At 49.9% G+C, this 22277-nt stretch overlaps 1 protein-coding gene across 2 annotated transcripts in view; it reads right to left on the bottom strand.

Annotated features, from left to right (window-relative positions):
- The window catches only part of ANXA11 (annexin A11), a 44243-nt gene extending 23418 nt beyond the window's left edge, over positions 1–20825 (bottom strand). For both annotated transcript variants that reach the window (XM_040485560.1, XM_040485561.1), the window contains exon 1: positions 20636–20825. The gene's annotated coding sequence lies outside the window, so the exon portion shown is untranslated. The remainder of the gene's footprint in view (positions 1–20635) is intronic.
- Positions 20826–22277: the final 1452 nt, after the last annotated feature.

Genomic DNA, 22277 nt, shown 5'->3' with positions numbered 1-22277 from the left:
CCATCCACCTGCCACTGGACACTTGATTTCATCCAGCTGTGGCCCGTCTCTGGCTAAATTGTGCTTCTCCAACTTCAGTCTGCAAAACAATCCCCCATCGGACTTGTTAAACCCCAGACTGCTGGGTCCCTTCCCCACAGTCTCTGAATCGGTAGGTCTAGGACAGGCCTCCAACTCTGTATTTTCCACATGGAAGCTTCCAGGTGGTGCCGATGCTGCTTGACTGTGGACCACACTTTGGGTAGCACTGCTTCATCACGCACGAGAATCGTCTGGACTGCTCGCTGAAAATGCCTGTGCCGTGGCCCCAGTCATTCTGGGCCCTTCAACCTGGGAAGGACCGAGGAATCTGCAATTTAAACAATCACCCCATCCCCATCCCCAGTGATTCTGATGTAAGTGATTCTGCGCTCCACACTCCAGGAAACACTCTTTCCTTTCAGGTACTGGGACACCTTCTAGCTTATACTGCCTAGCCTTTCTTCCCAATAGCAAGCCCTGAAGATGAGCACCTAGACCTGGGCATCCCAGGAGCGCATCAGAACCGAGCCTCATAGTGCCAGGCTGATGAGGAAACAAAAGCAAGAGAAATGTAGCTTGAATTACATCTCCTTACAACCTGAAGCCCACTGACACACATCTGATATTCGCAGAGCGTGACCTTGCTCAAGGAGCTCATGGCTGCCTTCGTGCCTTCATGCTTTTTATTACAAACCACAAGTAACCTTATCTCAACAGCAGCTCGCCCCTCAAAACCCTGAAAGCCTTGCTTCCAAATTCCTTTAAAACACACTTTATCTCTATCCCCCTCCCTCCACAAACTTAAAAGTATATCATCAGTCACTCCCCACAACCCCAGTGCAGCTCTTCCTGCCCACGGGTCCTGTCCCTGTGCTATAATAAAATCACCTTTTTGCACCAACAATGTCTCAAGAATTCTTCCTTAGCCGTTTGCTCACGAACCCCACTCCATAATTCCATCAAAGCGAATGCTGAAAGCATACAGCAGGCACACACTATATACTCTACAGTCTCAAGGACTGTAAAAGGGCCTGTTTCCTAAAGCTGTGTATACGTATGCAAGCATATGGTTACATTTCAAGGGCTCCACAAGGGCAGGAGCCAGAGTCCTCAAACGCAGGAATCTAGAAATGCTGTGCTGGCAGAAGAGGCAAAATCATCCAGAACGAGAACCTTACTCCTCCCGCTCACTCGCCCCCCTCCCGTAACAGAGAGCCTAGTCGTCCCCACCTCATCAAGGGGAGAGGGAGACAGGAGCCTCCAGCAAGGCTGGGCTATGCACACCTCCTGGTGTCCAGGCTGACTTTTCTGGGACATGGAAGAGAAAGGGAGGGTTGGGTGGTGGCAGTGCCATGCCGGGCACAAGGACACGGAAGTATCTTCCCCAGAAGGCCAGCACAGGACTCAGGGGGGGACAGAGCTTGCAGCAGGCTAATGCTGAACAGAAGAGGAGGCCCCCTCTGGGCCCTGCAGCAAGCCAGGCAGGCCTGGACCAGAGTGGAAGCTTTTGGGGGATGACCTCTCTATTGGCCTTCCCCAGCCTGGGGGCTGGAGTATTCATTTGTGTGTGTATTCGTCTTTTAATATTAAATCCTCAATCTGGTTGTATGCAAGAATGTAAATATAGAGTTTAAGTCATGCAGCTCAGATGATTCTCGGCTGATATATTTTTAAAAACAAAAAGAAGAGAAGACAAGCCACCAACTGGGAGAAAAAGTTTATGCAAGACACATCTGATAAAGGGCTGTATCCAAAATATAGAAAAGAACCCTTAAAAACTCAACAGTAAGAAAACAACCTGATTTTTTAAAATGGGCCAAAGGCCTGGACACCTCACCAAAGAAGACCCGCAGATGGCATTTGAGCAGATGAAAAGATGCTCCCCATCAGACATTAGGGAATTGCAAATTAAACAACGATATACCATTACACACTTATCAGAATGCCCCAAATCCCACACAGTGACAACACCAAATGCTGGTGAGGCCGGGGAGCAACCAGAGCTCCTGCTCACTGCTGGTGGGAGTGCAACAGGGGACAGACCCCTTGGAAGAGTCTGGCAGCTTCTTATCTTACCCTATAATCCAGCAATTCTTGGTACTAACCCCAGTGAGTTGCAAACCCGTCCACGTAGAAACCTGCACACAGATGTTTACAGCACCTCTATTCAAAATGGTCAACATTTGAAAGCAACCAAGAAGTCCTTAAGTAGGTGAATGGATGAATACCCAGATGATGGAATATTATTCAGTGCTAGAAAGAAATGAGCTGTCAATCCACGAAAAGACATGCAGTGCGTATGAGAAAAGGCTACATATTGCAGGATTCCAACTCTTGACAGACTGGAAAAGGCAAAACTCATCAGGGGTAAAAAAAAAAAAACAAAACAAAAAAATCAGTGGTTTCCAGGAATTAGGGAGTAGGGAGGGATGAACAGACAAAGCACAGACGACTTTTTAGGCCGGTGAAACTATTCTGTATGATACTAAAACGGTGGGTATATTAGTTAAAATTCAGGGAATGTCCAACACTAGAAGTGAACCCTAAGGTAAACTATGGACTCTGGACGATTACGATGTGTCCACGTAGGTTCATCAATTGTAACAAATGTACTTGTCTGGTAGGGGTGTTGATAACAGGTGCTGATAGTAATGTACTTTCCACTCAATTTTGCTGTGACTCTAAAACTGCTCTGAAATATAAATTACACTTAAAAAAATAGAAAATAGAATTAAAAAAGAACAGGGGTGCCTGGGTGGTTCTGTTAGTTGAGTGTCCGACTCTTGGTTTCGGCTTAGGTCATAATCTCAAGGTTCGTGAGTTCGAGCCCCACATCAGGCCCTGTGCTGACAGCTCAGAGCCTGGAGCCTGCTTCAGATTCTGTGTCTCCCTCTCTCTCTGCCCCTCCCCTGCTCATGCTCACGTGCTCTCTCTCTCTCTCTCTCTCTCTCAAAATAAATAAACGTTATAAATAAATAAATAAATAAATAAATAAATAAAACTAAAATAAAAGAATAAAATAAAAAGATTAGAACATATTGTAGGGAAATTCAAACACAGCCAGAAAGACACAAAGTGAAAACAAAAGGTCTCTCTACCCAAGGTTGCCGCTGAGCAGTTTCTCATGTATAATTCAAGATCCCCTCCCCCAAAACATACACAAAAATGCATGTGTATGCACGCGCGTGTGGTTTATGTATGCTCCTATGTATATACAATTGTTTTAAAGCAGGAGATGTATTTGCTTATCTGTAAACTCTCCTCGCTTCAGTGCAAGGCTAGGTTTGGGCAGACTCGGTGTAATTAATGGTGCACATTCTTACCTGGCACTGTTTGCAGAGATAAAGTTAGTTCGCCCCCAGCCAGTCTGAGCAACTTCTGGCCTCCATACACTGCCCCAGGAGTGGTGGGCCATTCTCCCTGGGTCAGTGGGCAGGACAACAGGAGACAATGACCCAGACAGGATGCAAATGAAGCCCAAAGCAAGCAGAAACATCTACCCAAAGTAATCCACTTCCAAGAATCTTACATGGAAAAGGATCCCAAATGTGACCAGGAACCAGCTCCATCCGGATCTCCGCAGACCTCACTAATCCATGGGCGTGAAGTGGGATTGGGAGGAGGGCTGGAAGGAGGGCTTTACCTCTCAGGGCTCGTCCTTCCTTTTGCATTCTAGGACTCCTAAAGGGGTCTTTAGGTTTTTACTCCAGTCCTAGGTCTATAGACTCCCAAATGTTCACACTGGAAGCGACCTTGAAGAATATCTAATTTCTAACCCCTTTGGTTTTGCAGCTAAAATACACCAGGGGCACTGTTTACTCAAGCCACTAACACACTAGGGAGAGGGTCCGTGGTAGAACTCTGCTTGCTGCCTGCTCCCTCCTGACACAGCCATGCTGCAAAACCTGTGGCCACTTCATCCTGAGCTAGGCTGGCTTGTTTGGTGGTCTCAGTCGGTCCTGCCACTGGAGACCTACTTTCAGGCCCCTCTTCCCAGGGCAGAAGGAAATGCAGTAAATATGCTCTGAATCAGGGTTTGCCAAGGCCATTCCTTATGGCCAGAAGGCTCCAGAGATCCTCAGGTGCCTAGGCTCACACCACTTTCCTCTCCCCACACCTACAGGGTAGGAGGGAAGCCAGGTACAGGCTAGAGCTATGCCACATACAGTCATTCAGAGCTGGCTCAGCACTGACCTGGACCCCCCACCCGCAGCTCAGCCTTAGCAAGCAGAAACAGGCAGCTTGATGTACAGTTCAGTGTTTCCTGAACTGTGTTCTTGGACACCAGCTTAATTATCTTGCAAGTTGAGAATTTAGACGGATGCAAAGAGAGAGAGATCAGTTGTCCAAAAACTTTGGAAAATGCTGCCTACCACATCCCCTCCCCAAAGTGCCAATTCATAATAGCATAATAAAGGCTCTGAGAAATCCTGTAACAAAGGAGCCTACTTAACTTTATCCCCAAATTTCCCAAACTTATTAGGCAATCATGACGACAGTTACCATTTATTGAATAATTATGTGCTAGGCACTGTGTTAAGTGCTTTATGTGTAATTCAACTTTACAACAATTCTACAAAACACTAAAATAATGATGCCCTATTAGAGATAAGGAAACTGAGGTATGGAGAGATTAGGAAACTTGCCCAATGTTACAGCTAGCAAATGACTGAGCCAAGATTCACACCCAAGCAGTCAGACTCCAAAGCCCAGGCCTTTCACTGCCCTCCCCTCGTACCACCCCCCCTGCCCCCCCGGCTATACTATACTTCCTCCAGCCCCAGAAACTAGTATCTCAAAAACTAAAATACACCAGTTGATGGAAGAGTATGGGATTAGGAATTGGGACCATCAAGCCTCACTGTGATCCCAGGTGCTCCATCAAAGGCAGGATAGGGTGGTGGGAAGAAATGAACTCTGATGCCAGACTACACTGGTCTCTACTAGGTGTGTGGCCTTGGGCAGGTTACCTAACCTTTCTGAGCCTCACTTTTCCACATCTGTAAACTGGGGACAGTTAACAGTTTAATATCAGATATGTTCTCCTTGTATCACTTAACCTTTCATTATATCTGTTTCCCCGGTATAAAACAGCAAACAGAGTTAGAGGGTCCCAGAGACCCCCAGACCATTTGATAACACTCATGATGAGAAGTGTGCGGGCAGAGGGGACAGGGTGTAGAGTTGTGGAGTAAAACTAGAGGTGGGGGCAGAGGACGTGAAGAGTAGAATCCAGTCCACCAGTCCCTTCTCTCACACCAAGCCCAGCCCTGGGAGCAGCAGGTCCTGGGAACGGCTGTGTTGGATGTTCTCATCTCCCCAAGGAAAAATCACGAACACGAGACTGGCAAAGTTTTCTTTCCTTTCCCTCTGCACACCTGGGCGCCCTGGGGGCCTGGTGCAAGCCCCAGGAATGGCAGGGGCTGGGGAAACAGAGGCAAGAAGCTGATGGGGGGGGGGAGGGGAGAAGAGCATCTCTGAAAAGGCCTCTTGGAGGTGAAACCTGCTCAGGAGGAGGGCGCTGGGGAAGAGCCCCGGCGCCCCTGCACAAAGCTCCAGCCCTGCAGGCACCCAGGAACTGGCGTTGACGCTTCCACCTGGGCCCCGCGCTAACGGAAACCATTTTCTCTCATCTCAGCTGGGATGAGAGAGAGCACAGCACAGCTCTCCGACAAACCTGGCTCGCTCCTGTTCACGGGACGGTTGCCTCTGACACAGCACCGAACGGGCTTCGGGAAGAGCCGACGCTTAGTCAAAGGCCGATCCCCGATTCGGGATTTCGGAGCGATGGAAAATGAAGGTGAACCCAGATATGGTGTCACCGTCTGGCTCACACCCAAAGCCCAGAACGTGACAAGGGCTCAGGCCTCGGTCCTTGCCGATGCCAAGGGTCTTGTGACAGACGCAGTGGCAGTGAAAAGTCCAAGTCATGGTCAGGACCTGAGGAAACCCACCCCAAAAAAGGGAAACTGTGGGCTGTGCTTCCAAGTGCAGTTCAGGCTGAGAGCCAGGTCTGTGTCTGCCTCACCACTTCCGCCTGGGGTGGCGCCTCCTGGTTACGCCACCTGAGCAAGAGGGGCTGCTCCTGGAACCACCTGAGAAACAAGGAGGAGGGGCCCGCACACGTTAATCAGGCACAAGTGCCAGGGATGCCTGAGCCCTCCTGGCTGCCCCCTTCGCTCTCAAGTCCCTCGCCCTTTCCTGCAAAGTCCAACCCAAGGCCGTTTCCCCAGGATCACCTGGGCCCCCAGGGGTGCAGCGCATCCACACCCCAGAGCGGTTACTGTCTGTGCAACACAGCCTTTCAGTGGCTCGCAGGAAGGCAACTTGGGGAGTTCCTTCCCTGGACCCCGCCTCTGAGTGGGGAAAGAGGAAGCCGAGTGGCTCATCCCACGACTTGTAGCCTAAGCATCACCAGCGTCCATCCTCAGATACTCTGTAGGTCCTGCTACCACCAACTGCTCTCCCTCCCGGACCCTAAACCAGTTCCCCATCTTCACACAACCCACGCTCCCCCATCAAGAGCCACAAATATCACAGGACAGTCACAAGAAACATCTCGGCTCTGCCGTGTGAGTTTTGCCCACAGCCCACACAGATCTGATATCATCTTCTAACACTGCTGCGGAGGAACCAGGGTGATACATGGGGTTTCAAGCCCGATGACAATGATTCCAAGTCTAGCTCTACCACTTGCTGGCTGGGTGACCTTGGGCATCTTGCTTGACACCTTTGAGACTTTTTCTTTACCGGGAAAATTGGGGAAGAAACATCTATCCAACTATGTGGCTGGAAGGATTCGATACACTGATACCCATATACAAAGCGACCCACCATGCAGCTTATTAGCATATAGTAGGCACTCAGGTAATTTCAACTTTCTCCCTAAAAAGCATTAGCCTGGAAGCTAGGATCTGGGTCCTGGCTCCACCACTTGCTGTGTGACCTTCTTGGAGCAGCTCTACCTCTCTCAATTTCGATGCTGTCTGCAAAGATATGACCTGCTCACCTACCTTGGAGTTGCCGTGAGTACTGAAGGAAGCAATAAAAGAAAAAAAACTTTGTCAAGTATGGGACAGCTCTCTTAACTCTATGACCAACTCACACAGTGCTGGTCTCTCCCAAGAGGCCAAGAGGACAGGCTGCGATGTTCGGAAAGGGGGAAAAGGGTCATCGAAGATCCTGGACATACACCCCAACTTGGTCAGTGTCTGGTACTCACCTACCACGTGTCCAGCCCACACAGGAGGGGCGTGCCTAACCAACTATACAACCATGGGGTGTCCCAGGACAATGTTGGTAAGGAGGAGGGCTTTTCAAAGCCCGAGATCAAGGCACCATCATGTTCCTTAATTAGGTCCTTCAAAAATATCCCAGACAGTCCACACCCTGATCCCCCAGAACGTGTGAACATGTTACCTTACATGGCAAAAGGGGCTTTGTAGATATGATCAAGGTTACCAATTATGAGATGGGGAGGTTGGCCTAGACCATCCAGGTGGGCCTGATCTAATTACATGAGTCCTTTCCTGAGCGGAGGCCCCTTCCTGGCTGGGTTAAGGATGAAAAGGAAGAACACAGAGGACGGATTTGAAGCACCGTGGAGGAAGGGGCCATGAGGCAAGGAATGCAGACGGCCTCTAGAACCTCACGAGACAGGGGTGCGTTCTCCTCTAGAGCCTCCAGAAAAGACACAATCCTGCCCAACAAACACCACGAGGCCTGTGAGACAAAAGCGTAAGACAGAAAGGTTGAGCGGTAAATGGTGCAGCCGCTGTGGCAGACGGTAGGGTAATTCCACTTTGGGGTCACAGACCCCGAAGACCAGAAAGCAGGGACCCAAACACACGAGCACACTACTGTCCACAGCACTTTACAAGCACCAAAAGGTGGAAACAACCCGAATGCCCATGAGAAGGAATGAATGAACAAAATGCTGTGCACAACACATGACAGAATATTTCTCGGCCTTAAAGGGAAGGAGATTTGGAGATTCGGACGTGTGCCACAACAGGGATGAACGCTGAGGACGTGATGCTCAGTGAAATACACCCATCACGAAAAGACCGATACTGTGTGATCCCACTTCCAGGAAAGAGGTGCCGGAGTGGCCATATTCAAGAACTGTGGGTGCCAGGGGCTGTGGAGCGGGGACTGGGGAGTTTCTGTTTAATGGACAGAGTTTCAGTTTGGGAAGATGAAAAAGTTCTGCAGATGGGTGGTGGCGATGGTCGCACAACAATGTGAATGTACATAATGCGGTGGAGCCACACACCTTTGAAAAGTGCTTGAAATGGTAAATTTTATGTTTTTTAAAAAACATATATATATATTTTAAGTGCTTATTTATTTTTGAGAGAGAGAGAGACAGAGTGCAAGCAGGGGAGGGGCAGACAGAGAGGGAGACACAGAATCTGAAGCAGGCTCCAGGCTCTGAGCCATCAGCACAGAGCCCGATGCAGGGCTCAAAGCCATGAACTGTGAGATCATGACCTGAGCCGAAGTGGGACACGTAACTGACTTGAGTCATACAGGCACCCCAGTAAATTTTATCTTTTATGTATTTTACCACCAAAAAACTGTGTGTGGTTTTAAGCCACCAAGTTTGTGGCAATTTGTTACAGCAACAATAGAAAACTAATGCATACAATGATCTCCTTATTTCCAGATCCTCCCATCGTGTTCTCTTTGAAAAGGTCCCTGCCCTCCTTGTGTAAAAGATTCATGAACAAGTCTATGTAATTTGGCAAGCTTTCTTTGACATGGGAAGCAATAAACCACCAAGGCCAGAGAAAAACCATTCCAACTGAGAAAGGGAGGAGCAGGTGCTCGCCTCTCCTGTGTGTCTGGGAATAAGAGCTCAATAAAGCTTTGCTCCCTTGTATTATCAGTCAACATGAATCACCATGGTGAGACTTGGGGCTCCGAGCGGGTTCTGTATGGCCAGGCCAGACACACCCAGCCAGGAATGCAAATGCTCTGGGGAGGGAAAAGCTCTGCACAGGCAGGCAATCACACTCCAACTGGCCAGGACCCCACCAACTAGGGCACCAGAACTCACTCCCCCAGCGATGACTCAGTTCATTCCTACCCACCCCACCTCAGCCCTCATTTCACAAATGGGGACACTGACAACCAGAAGGGAAGAAGGGACATGCCTAGGTGACATAACAAGATCTCAAGAGGGCCGACCCAGGACCCCCACCTCCTGCCTCCAAAACAAGAGCTCACTGTCCAAAAGGTAGGACACCAGTCAGCTGCTGCATCTACAGGAGTTCGTCCTGGTTTGGGGAGGTCTGGAACTTATACAATTTTAGGGGCCCTCTTTAAGCAATGACACAATGTCAGGGTGTCTGGGTTAAGCATCTGACTTCAGCTCAGGTCATGATCTCACAGCTCGTGAGTTCAAGCCCAGAGTCAGGCTCTGTGCTGGTGGCTCAGAGCCTGGCGCCTGCTTCGGATTCTGTGTGTCTCTCTCTCTCTGCCCCTGCCCTGCTCACATCCTGTCTCTCTCTCTCTCTCTCTCTCTCTCAAAAATAAACATTAAAAAAAAAAAAAAAAAGAAATGATAAAATGTTTTGCAAATTTTACAAAACGATAGGACTTTGTGAATCCACTGCCAGGGCCCCTCTCGTCGAAGGGCCAAGGCAAGTGAGGTGGGGGTAGGGGTGTCCCCCGAAGCCAAAGCTTAAATTCCATTAGCTTCAAGGTAATGCCATTCCTGGGCTCGGAGAGGTGCCGGGGTTGGGCTAGACCATCGGGGGGAAAGAAGAGGAGAACACAAAGTCCTGGCCTGTGCCGGGGTTCCTTCTGGCTGCGGACACACACGATAAAGCAGTTGCAGGAAGTTACCCACAAGCACTTTAGGAGCCATTCCTAGTAAGGATGGAGATTCCGGCTGAGAATCAGGAAATGCATTCTTTGGGAGAGGAAGGTGGGAGAAGAGTCTAGACAACCAGCTTCCCTCTGAAGGGCCTTGGTCAACCTAAGGCTCTCCTGGGCCTCTCCCTCCCTCACCTATTAAATGGGTGAGCCTGCGAGGGATCCGTGGTCGTGGACGTGTGCTGCTCAGAACCTGGGGCTCCATGAAGGTTTTGTAGCTCACACTTATTTCCTGGTGGGGAGGGGGAAGAGCATAAAAGAGACTCTGGGCCTGACTTAAAGGTTTTTTTTTAATGTTTACTTATGTTGAGACAGAGACAGCACAAGCGGGGGAGAGGCAGAGAGGGAGAGAGAGAATCTCAAGGAGGCTCCACGCTGTCACCGCAGAGCCCCACACGGGGCTCAAACTCACAAACCATGAGATCATGACCTGAGCCAAAACCAAGAGTCGAATGCTTAACCGACTGAGCCACCCAGCCATCCCTGTTTTTTTGTTTTGTTTTGTTTTAATGGAAAAATAGCAGATCTTGTAACACGGGTCCTAAACTTCCTGATGGGAGCACACGGCTAGGGAGGCAGCAGCTACCCCTTCAGCCAGGTGTGCCTGCTTCAGCTGCTCACTGTTCCCCACTTGCACTGTCCCAGGCACCTGCACACATAGTCAAAGGGACAGGTGTCACCCAGGGCCCTGCCAGTTAAGATACAACGAGCCATATGAAAGCCCAAGGCCTATCACAGATCCTCTCTCACAGTGAAGTAGGGGAAGAGGGGTAGCGGACAAGACTGAAGGCGGTGGCTGTTCAAATGGCTTTGGAGAGGCTCAGTCCCTTCAGGCCTAGGGGACAGGAGACAGTATCTATCCCAGGTCCAAACGGCTGAGGCACTCCCCACTCACCTACAAGCCCCAGGAAACCTCTCCTTCAAATTATACTTACCAGCAGCTTAACGGTGACAGAGTCCCGGCCAACCTTCTTACTGCTGAAGTGGAAAGAAATCCCCACCAGAGCCTATAGATCAGAGATCTATAAAGATCCGTGAAGATTCTCTTTTAGAGCTCAAGTATGGGCTGACCCCTGTGTAGCTGGGATCCTGGGCCCTGGGCCAAGGGACACACTGTGCCATGGCAGGAAAATGGCAGGCTCCTGGAGGTCTATGGGCGATGGAAAGACTCACAGGAAATGGCATGTCCGTGGCTCAGCCAGGGCATTTTCTTGGCACTTCTCATCTTCAGGACTTCTGTTCAGACAGTTCCTTCTACCTGGTCTCTCCTCCTTGTCTCCTTTATCCCTTCCTTAAGGCTGGGTCAGTCTTAGCCTTCCTTTAGCCAAGATAGAGCACCCCCTCCCCCCTTCAGGAAGCCCACCCAAATCTCTCCACGCATAATGACTGCTCTTCCTGGAACTTATCAGCATTTGGCCTAAAACGTTTTCTATGTTCTCCAGTGCTCTAACAATACTCCCCCTTTTCCAGTACCTATGATAGGCACACATATTAGCTCAAAATAGATCACCTCATTAATCGTCACAATGTTCCCACAAGATCGGTAGTGTCACCTTAAGGGAGCTAAGGCTTAGAGACGACTGACAGGCAAGGGTCACACACCCAAGTAGTGCCAGGGCCAGAATTACTTTTTCCTAGGGGAAGAGCGAGTGCCCAGGCTGTAGGATAGGCCCTTCCTCCTCCTGCCACTGGCTAGCATAGGGCTGGGCACAGCGAGGGCCTCGCACGTTGACAGGATACGAATGGGCCCTGATTCATCACTTCCACGTCCTGGGTGGCACCTGTTCTGATGGCCTCTTTGGTCAAAGCTTCTGGTGCATGGGCTTCAGGAATTCCGGGGGCAGAGAGGACTCATCAAGGACATTCCCTTCTCTCCCTCCCACACCAAGGCAGGACCTCAAGCGTTTTGAGAGGGTGTACGAACATCCCTAACTCTGCTGGAGAAAGGGGGTAAGTGGCCTTACCCTCTGCAGGGACCGCAGAGCCTCAGTGCCCTGCCCTCATGGGGAAGCTGCCTCTCCTCTCAGGTGTGAGCACAGTGCCATTAAGTCACAGAAACAAGCCAGAAAGCCACCGGGCAGCACTCCACGGATCCTGACCACATTTTCCCAGGCACTGAACAAAAAAGCCTCCGAGAGGTGCGGTTAAACATTCAACTCCCCACCCACAGGCCATGAATTAAGACTAGATGGAGCCTATGTCAATCATTATCCAGGCAGTGCCTCAGGCTGTCCTCTGAGGCCTGGCACCTGGGGCTGACCAGCCTGGAGAGGTTCTGGGCAAAGCAGGCTGGGAGAGTGGCAATGGGACGGTGTATAGGCCTTACCACGGGGCTGAACTTGAGCAAGCCAGTTCTGAAAGACACCTCTTAGAAATAAAAAGTCAATTCCCGGGGTGCTAGCATTGGATGACGCAGGAATCCTAGAATACTGAAATTGGAAGCGGGCTTCATGAAATCATTTGCTTCAACTGGCCTATTTTACTACAGTGGGGAACCAAGACCCAGAGAGCAGAAGAGGTCTGCCTGACGTCTCAGGATTGACTAGGGGCAGGACACAGACTAGAACCATGTCTTTTGACTTCCAGGCTGATGCATTAATGGCCCACGGGGGCTCCCCTCCACTCAGCACAGTTCTGGGCTCCAACCCACTTTCCCGGGCTGGAGAATGGGCTGGGGAAATGTACAGGCTGTCAATAAGGAAGTGACTCTGCGGCCTCCCAAATAAATCCCCGTAAAATCGAGCAGCACAGAAGACAACCTTTGCTCCACGGAAGCCTCTGGGACATTGTGTCCCTCCCTATGAATTAACAACAGCAGAGAGTGGGGGTTGGCCCACTGGGGCCCGTTCTGACCTCTCTGGGGGGTCCGTTTGGAGTTTAAATGGCCTCTTCCCCCAAGCTCTCCTGGAAATAGTCACCTAAGCCTAATACCTGGAGTTGAGAAAGGTGAGCCAGGAGGAGGAAGCACAGCAAGATACTCTCCATCCCAAAGCTGGGTCTTGGAGGGGCCATCCAAATCCCTGCGCGGCCTGTAAGGTCAGGAGGTGGCTCCAAGCGACAGGATGTGCGGCTGCCAGACCTGACTCCTGGGGGCAGCCTAGAAGGAGCGATGATTCTCAGAGCATCAGCGAAGTGGCGGCAGCAGCTGCTTGCCTGTTCATTCTCGAGCCCACGGGTGGGAGGCTGCCCCGCCCAGCACCGAGAGCTGGCCTGCCACTGTAGCGACAGACCATTCCTACTTCCTAACCTGAGGGATAGGGGCTTAGCCAATGGCAAGACTGATAAGCACAGCAGCAGTTCAAATTATAGACAGCAGTGGGCGGTGTCCCAGGAACTTCTGGTTGTCCCCCTCAACCATCTGCCCTCTCTTACTTCCGTAACAGAGCACAAACTGTTGCCTGGCACACGGTGGCTTCAAACAAGAACTGGGTTTCCAAGCCTCCCTTGGCAACTTAAGCAGGGCCCTGCCATGAAAGTCTGATGTCCCGGGCCATGCACGCAGGGGAAGCTCCTGGAGCAGGGCTACCCAGGGTGGCCCCCAGACCGACGCATCAACACAGCCCGGGTGGCTGTCACAAATGACAATTCCCAGTCCTCACCCCAAACTTCCTAAGTCGCAACTAGGGTGGGGCCCAGAAACCTGTGTTTTAACAAACCTTCCAGATTATTCTTCTATATGCTCACATTTGAAAACCACAGCCCCGGAGATTGCTGGAAGCAACTTTACAGAAGGAGCCTGGTGCCTGCACCATCTATCTCATGGAGCGGACATTGACTTGGGCCTCCAATTTCTGAAGAGAGGAGCTCCTCTCTCAATCCATGACCACACCAGAATCCTAATGCAGGTAGGTTAGGGAAGCAGGATGATGAGAAACCGAAGCAAGTCAGCAGAAATCACAAAAGCGATAACATCCAAGTATAATAAATAATGAACAGCAAACAAGATGCAAGGAATAAAATCAAGAATATCTGGTATGTGGGGTGGGGGTGGGGGGGCCTGGCTGGCTCAGTTGGTGGAGCGGGTAACGCCTGATCTCGGGATTATGAGTTCCAGCCCCATATTGGGTGTGGAAATTACTAAAAAAATTAAAAACAAAAATAAAATTTCATGTTTATTTTTGAAAGAGAGAGGGAGAGTGCATGCACATGAGGGGGAAGGGCAGAGAGCGGGGGACACAGGATCCCAAGTAGGCTTCACGCTGACAGCAGCCCACATTGGGCTCAAATTCATGAACTGTCAGATCATGACCTGAGCCAAAGTCAGACGCTCAACTGCTGAGCCACCCAGGAGCCCCTTAGAAAAATAAAATCTAAAAACAAAAAAAATAAAATAAAATAAAAAAATATATATACGTCTCTCTCTCTATATATATAGACAGATAGATAGATAAATATAGTATGTAAAGAGTATTAGGTAAACAGAAAGAAAAACTATTAGTGGAAATACTTATATTAAAAATATGTTGAAGACTGTTTCAATAACCCTGCCTCAGCAGGCTGAGGGTTTTTTTCCAGCCCGTTTTTCAGCTTTTTGCCTTTACCTGCAAATACAGGACTTGGAAAACTACTCACTAGGATTTCCCCTGACATCGCTGATGTGACTTAAAACACAAAGATACAAAAGGGTGTAAGATTTGGGGGCCCCTGTCTTTGTATCTGACATTGGGCCCTCGGACATTTTTGTGTACTGACTATTTTGTCACATACCTTGCGGAATCGAGAAGGGTCATGTGCTGTCCCAAACGAGGAAGGAACAGTGTAATTGCCAGTCAGAGCTGACTGTGACTTTGGACCTAAAGGAAGGGGCAGATATGGAGAGATGCGGCACCTGGGCCTGTCCTTGGGGCTTGCAGGCAAATCTTACTTTACCCATCCCTCCTAAGAAGTTGGGACTGTATTATTTCATGATTATCAGGGAGCTGAGAAGCAGGTGGGGGAGACCTGAGCACCACCTATTCCACACAAACCTGAAAGAAAACTAAACAGACCATGTTGTAAAACGTGTAAAACATTGGAAAACCCCTAGCTGATGCCTCCCTCTACATTTCTGAGCCTTTCACTTACTGTCTTAAAAAATGCACATATTGGGGCGCCTGGGTGGCTCTACACCCAACATGGGGCTCGAACTCACAACCCTGAGATCAAGAGTCACATGCTCTTCCAGGTGAGCCAGCCAGACGCCCCACCATGTAGATCAGTTTTGATCCAAGGATGTTTTAGAAGACAGCATCCTGGATTTCTGAGTATTTTTGTGGAGCAGTATGATCATATTTTAATGTTGACTGGGGCTTTTACTGGGTTATAATTACTAAATGTGATCAGCAAAATTTCTTCTCATTGGGCTGTATTAAGATTTTCTTTGTGGCAACTACACGACCCATACCAGAAGGTTTCACGGACAGGGAAGGCTGTGTATTCTCTGTGGGACACATACTCTAGATGTATCTGTTAACTTGAGCTTATCTGCATTTCCTTGAGTATCTATCAATTATGAGAGGTGCTCCAAAAATTTCTCATTATGATCTTTATTTAAGTCAAGCTGTACTTATATTTATTCTAGATGTATTAATCTGGCATCCATGTTTGGTGTATACAGGTTCATCACGCTTATCTTTGCGATTGTAAGGGCGTCTGCGTGGCTCAGTTGATTGAGTGTCTGACATCGGCTCCGGTCATGATCTCAGGGTTCATGGGTTCAAGCCCCGCGTTGAGCTCTGCGCTGAGAGCTGGGAGCCTGGAGCCTGCTTTGGTTTCGGTGTCTCCCTCTCTCTCTGTCCCTCCCTCACTCATGCTCTGTCTCTCTCTCTCAAAGATAAATAATAAAACATTAAAAAAAAAAAAAGACATTAAAAAATTAATTAAAAGAGTAAAAATAAATGAACCAATTTAGATATTAAAAGTAGAGCAACAAAATAACCAAAAGAAGGAATGAATAATGATAAAGGCCGAAATTAAGGACCAACAAACAGAAAAAAGTGGAAAGGACACACAAAAATCATTATCCAGTTAGCATATCCAGTTGGATTCCCATTCATAATATCTCGCAAAGATGTATTACAAGGCCTGTGATCTGTCCCTGATTTGGAAAACTTAATGTCATAAAAATGTCAACTCTTCCTTCTAAATAAATACATTCAATAACATTTCCAATTCCAATTTCAAATTACAAAAACAGTCAACAGTCTCAGTGCCCATCGATAAGGGAAAAGTTATATAAATTATGGTCCATCTGCACTATAGAACATTCCACAGCTGCTACTGACCTGGAGGAATGCAAACCCAGAGTTACTGCCTGTGATAAACTAACGAAAACACAAGCTACAGAGTAAGGTGTGCAGTATGAATCCATTCTGTGAAAGAAGCAAACATTTACAGGTGCCTTTGTCTACATGACACAGAGGGACACAGGGAGAGACCCTTGGCTGCAGGCCACCCACTGTGCTAACTTCCTGGGTGGAATGGGAATAAAAGAATGAATTGAGAAACAGAAACAAATATCCCCTCAGTGCAGGCCTCCTGCAGCACCACCCAATCCCTCTTCTTCCTTTCAAAGCCAACATTTTCAAAGCCTGTCTACACTCAGTATCCCCAGATCCCCACCTCCTACAGCTCGTGAACCCATTCATTCCAGTCTGGCTTCTGCTCCAACATCCCACCAAAACTGCCCTGGCTAAATAAAGTGCCGAATATCCTCCTTGTCACTTCCCACAGCAACAATGGACACCGCTGGCCATTCCTCCTACTGAGGTGGACTCACCCTGGCCTCTGTGATCTGACACTGTCCTGCTTTTCCTTCCCCCTCATGGACTGCTCTTTTCCTGGCTCCTTTATAGGCTCATCTTCCTTTACTCAGCTTTCAAGGTGAGTTCCTCAATCTCATCATGCCTTAAATCAGACACAATCCGAACAAAAAAATGTCCCTCTAGCCCAGACCCCTCCAAAGCCCCCCACATACCTGCCTACTTGGTACCTCAGAGGCACCTCAAACGCTACATGTCCAAGACTGAACTCATGATCACGCCCACTCTCCAGACCTGGTTCTCATCCAGCGTTCCAGGTCTCAGAGGAATCCAGGGGGGGACAACCTAGGGTGGGTGGGGTGGCCTTTGCTTTTATGCACACAGCACAAGGCTAGGCAGACAGTGGGTGCTCACTAATGTTGAGTTCAACAGAAACATGCCTTGTCACCCACTTCCTAAAAATAGCCATGACCTTTTAGGTGGACACAGCACGCTCACATCTGCTATCACCAGCCCCCCCACAAAAACAACCTCTCCCGCGCCCCCCCACCCCCGCCAGAGAGATGCCACTCGCGGGCTTAACCTGCCACATGCTCCCCCCACCCTGCTACCCTCCTCTGGGTTTCTCCTCTCCACCTTCACTCAGATTCCTCTCATCTCACTGTCCTCCTGGCCAGCCTCTCCCCAGGCTGTAGGTGTCAAAGGCTGGCGCCATGGGACTTTCCTCTCAATTTCAGGAGCAATTCTTCCCTTCTTTTCTGCTAAGGCGTGGCACTTTCAGGAGCACAAGCCCATGGAAGACCAGACACTAAGGGATCACAGAAGCAGGACTCAACCACCTGTACACTCCAATCCCGTTTCAAGTCTCATTACGGTAACACCCTCAGGGGTATCAACATTGTCATCACTACATCCTAACTGATCTTAAACTCCCTTTGCAAACAGTTTCTGCAATCAACCATCTGAGGTAGGCATTTTTACCATTCAGAACACTGGGACCCTGTGTGGCTCCATGGCTTGTCCCAAGTGACCCACAACGGATGAGAACTCTGTCTATTGACTCCTTTTTTGCCCTCACCCCGTTACTTTCTCCCATCAGTGTATCTGAGTCACTGTTCAGGCAGTACTGTTAGGATCCTCCCAAATACAAGCCACCGGGTGACATCAGATGGTTATTTTGTGGGGCAAAGGGGCCAGAGTCAGTAGGCCTACGGTGGTACGGTTTCCGGTAGTTATTAGAAAGTTCCACTGAGTTTCAACAACTCCCTTTAACTATGCAAATTTCCAACAAAGAAACTTCAGTTTTTTCATTTCCCCTAAGGACTTTCCTATCTAGGATCATTCAAACTCCTAATGCTCCAGGAGATAATAGCATCAAGAGGGTGCTGTAGAGAAAAATCCGGGGGAAACCTGTCTGCTTGCCTGGTTGTGATTGTGTAGCACACCCGCACACAGACTCCTCCCTGAGTGCTCCCCATGGGACCAAGTGCTCGGAGCTGCTCAGGCTTAAGGGGGAAAGACAGAAGCTAAGGAGAGAGAGAAGGAGGTGAATGCAAGAGGAAGGAGGGGGAGTTCCAGAAAGGCTCTGGGTCCTCTGAACATCCAGCACTCAGCACAGATTTTGTTTCTACATTTACCTCCTGCCTACACTGGCTTCCCCACCCCCCGCCTCCCCTTCACCCCCCCCACCCCCCCCCACCCCTGTTCTGCAGTGAACAGCAAATTGCCAAGAACCCACACTAACCTATTCTGGCTAGATTCTTACTGCTGTCACCAGGAACTACCCATCCTCCCCTGAATCACAAGACCAAGGCATCACTAATCGATCTTGGCCTTGTAGGTACAGCAATCCAGGATGGGCTCTGTCACCCTTGCCCTGGCTACATAAGGGAATCAAAGAGGACTCTCAGCCATCTCCTACTCTCACCTCTCAGTCTGAACTTATATCTATTTCATTCTCCTTTTTTTTTTAAACCGATCCAAACCCAGCCTTCAAGGTCTAATATCAAAGAAAACCTTGCTTCTCTGGCCTGCCTCTTTCCAGCAGCTAACATCTGCTGAGCACATACATCAGGCAAGGCCCATCCTGGGTACTGTGAGACCAGAGATGGATAAGAAACAGACCCTACCCTCCAAAGAGGAAGGACAGGGCAGAAACAAGACACGTGGTCATACAAATACCAAGCAAGGTGAGTACTGAACAGTGGTGCCAAAGGAGTGGAGGAGAAGGGCTTTGTGGGCTCAGGGGATGTCATGTCCCTTTCTGCTAGGAGGAGGCACCCGGATGGCTCTCGGGAGGGTGGTGAATAATGGGCAGAAATGGGGAAGGAGGGCATTCCAGGAGGACAGAATGACATGAACTGAAACAAAGGAACTGGCAGAAGGGCAGTTCAATCTGAACCTTCAGCTGCACGAAAGAAACAACAGCTATTATTATTGTATTATTATTATGGCTGACACAGATTATGACTTATGAACCAGGCCCTGCTGTAAGCTTTATCTACTGTGGGTGCTATCCACCTGGAGCACAGGAGTATGGTGACCAGTCACCAGTTCAGGTCAACGCCTGAGTAGTATGGTTGTAACATAATAACTCACTGAATTCTCAGTGACCCTGTAAGGTAGGTACTATTATTACCTTCACTTAAACGATGAGGAAACCAAGGCACGGAGACTAGTAAAAGACAAGATTAGGGAGGGATGCGGGACCCCAGGGACTGAGCACCCAATGCCAAAGCAACAAATTTCCCTGGCACCTCACTTGGCCGGTCTTGTCAGGGACCACCTAGAAAGCACAGAGAGTGCCTTTGAGGGAAGGAGCACTGTCAATCCTCCTGGAATCCCCAACAATTGACTTTAGCAAGGAAAGGAATGAAGGAACATAATGAGAGCCATTTAGGAGTGAGCAAGAGAACACACCCTGCCGGTCCAGCTCCTGGACTCAGCCCTGCCCTCCCCTGCAAGTTTTGTTCCTTGTTGCGTGAGCAGGGAAGAGGCTCACCCCCACAGCACCAGTCCATGCCTAGGTCAGGGCAGCCAGGAGCAAAGCGGGGGCTCAGGAGAGAGAGCAGAGGGTCTGGCTACCTAGGATACCCAGAGTGTCGTAAAACACCCAATCTCCATAGCAAGGTCACTGATGGGGAGAGGGGAGGGGGGGACATAAATGCTCCCGGGGCCAACTGTAACCGTCTTGGGCTAGAATTGGCTAGCTTAACTCCCCTCCTCAGAAGGGGAACTTCACAACTGTCCTTTAAGCCAATAGACTTGGTTCCTGCCTATTTAAGCCTTCAAAGGGCTGGGTAGGGCCCAGGGGGAGAGAAAAGTTCAAGAACCCCTCCCTGAAACTGTGCTCGAGGGGAAAGGCAGAGAAGGTAAATACACTGGTGAACACAGTGCCCCGGACGGTTCCGCATTCTCTCAAAGTGCCTTACAAACACTCTCCAACAGCCGCAGCTCCCAGGATTTGCGTCCTCCCCGGTTCAGAATGAAAGTTCCTGAAGCCAGCCTCCCCTACTAGCTCTCCTTAGCACAAGCCTTTCCGGGAAGGGCACATACACTCTCGAGAACTCAGCTAGGTCAGAGGGGCCCGGGCCATAGGCCATCCCCATACCAGCCAGTCGCCTTCTGGTCACAGATTCACCCGGTCGCAAGTTCACCCAGGCGTCTCACGCCGACCCCGAACCTGCAGAGCCCCAGACCCCCGCCGAGCAACACAATCACGTGGTCCTGGCGACAGGGGCCCGGCCTAGGCACCTCCCACCCCACAGGGAGGGCAGCCATCTACTGACAGCCACGCCGACGCAGCCCGTCCGGAACCGACAGCCCGACACCATCATCCTCCCCCCACCACCATCCCTTGCAACCAGGAAGCCGCAGGGCGGGGGCGAGAGCGAGCGCAGGGTAGTCCCGGGCCTCACCGGGCGGGCCACCACGCACTGCAGCCGCCGGGTCTCTGCCGCCGCCCCGCCGCGGGTCGGGCAGCCCTCACTTACCTGGCCACTGACCACAGGGGTGGGGGCCGCGAGGGACAAAGGGGGCCGCAGGCAGCGGCGTCTCTCTCCGCGGGCGTCCGGCCGCGGCTCCTCGGTCGGCCTGGAGCTCTGTCCCACTCCGGCTTTCTGGGCACTCGGGGCACTTCAGGCACTTGGGCTCCGCAACACCCAGGGCGGGGCGGGAGGAGGAGCCCGGCGGACGGAAAACTCGGCTGGGCCCCAGCGCGCCCCGGAGCGGAGCCGCTCGCACTGGGGGCGGGGCGGGGCTGGGGGCGGGGCCGATGTGTGGCCCCGCCCCTAGGTCCTAGCCCAGAGGGCTGAAGAGCTTAGAGCTTACTCCTGAGGCCGGGGAAGAAACACTCCGGCTTGCCGGCTCTCTTTAACCGGCAGGGGATCCCGCGGGCTCTCGGAGGTCGGCGAGAAGTAGCAGCTCCGCCCGCCTTCTCCGACGGTCTCGCTCTCCGCCGGGCACGCCCTGCGCCGCGATCTCGGGGCGGGCGTTCCCCAAGCCCCCTCTGGCCTGTGTACCGTTGTTAGCGACTCTCCTTAAGGTAAAGAACACTTTGCACGCTAAAATGGCCACGCAACCGTATGGATATGGTGGGGGTAGGACGAGTGGCTGTACAGTGGAGAAACCCAGCAAACTACCTTAGCCAGGTGATCAAGGTCAACATCAAGAGAGAGAAATCAGCGGTGAGAGTAGGTGCCCATTGTGGTCTTCCTCCCAAGAATACATATTCCCAGTCTATGGGAAAAACACCAGCCAAACCCTGGTTGAGGGATGTTCTACAAACTACTTGGCCAATACTCCTCTAAATTGTCAAGGTCATCAAAACCAAGGAAAGTCTGCAAACACGTTGTTACAGCCAAGAAAGCCTACGGAGATAGGAAAATAATGTAGTGTGGTGTCCTGGATGGGATCCTGGTAAAAGGACATTAGGTAAGAGCTAAGGAAATCTGAATAAAGTATGGACGTCAGTTAATAAGGCATCAGTATTGGCTCATTCATTGTAGCAAAAGCACCATACTAATAGAAGATGCTAATAATAGAAGAAACCAAGTATTAACTTCTCTTTTTTTTCTGTAAATAGAAAACTAGTTTTTTTAATGTTTATTTTTGAGACAGAGCACGAGCAGGGGACAGACAGAGAGAAAGAGGGAGACTCAGAATCCGAAGCATGTTTGGGGGTTGGGGGAGAGCTCGAGCTCACCAACTGTGAGAACATGACCTGAGCCCACGTCAGACGTTTAACCGATTGGGCCACCCAGGTGCCCCAATATAAAAACTATTCTTAAAAAGAATAGTTAAAATTCTTAAAAAAATTTTTTTCAGTTTATTTTTGAAAAAAATGTTACACAGGTAATAAATGAACAAATGGTAATTTAAAAGCAGTTTTTAGAAACTGAAATTCTTTACTCTCCCAAGACTTTTAGGCGTGCCCTTCCAGATCCTTCTCTCTGCAACACTCTACTTCTACTCTAGGTGAATATATTCACCTAGATGTACTGTTTAAAATGATAATTGCAGTAATTTTTTTTTTCAATGTGTTTTACTCATTGCATCTTGCAGGGTCTTTCCCCGCAAGCGTACCTTGATCTACTTGATTCTTCCTAAGGATTGCATGGTGCGCGCCATCGTGCG

The sequence above is a fragment of the Herpailurus yagouaroundi genome, unplaced genomic scaffold, assembly GCF_014898765.1.
Source record: "Herpailurus yagouaroundi ecotype Mexico unplaced genomic scaffold, PumYag 163, whole genome shotgun sequence".
Classification (NCBI taxonomy): Eukaryota; Metazoa; Chordata; class Mammalia; order Carnivora; family Felidae; genus Herpailurus; species Herpailurus yagouaroundi.
Note: the sequence above shows the minus strand (reverse complement) of the source record. Positions and strands in the feature narration are given on the sequence as shown.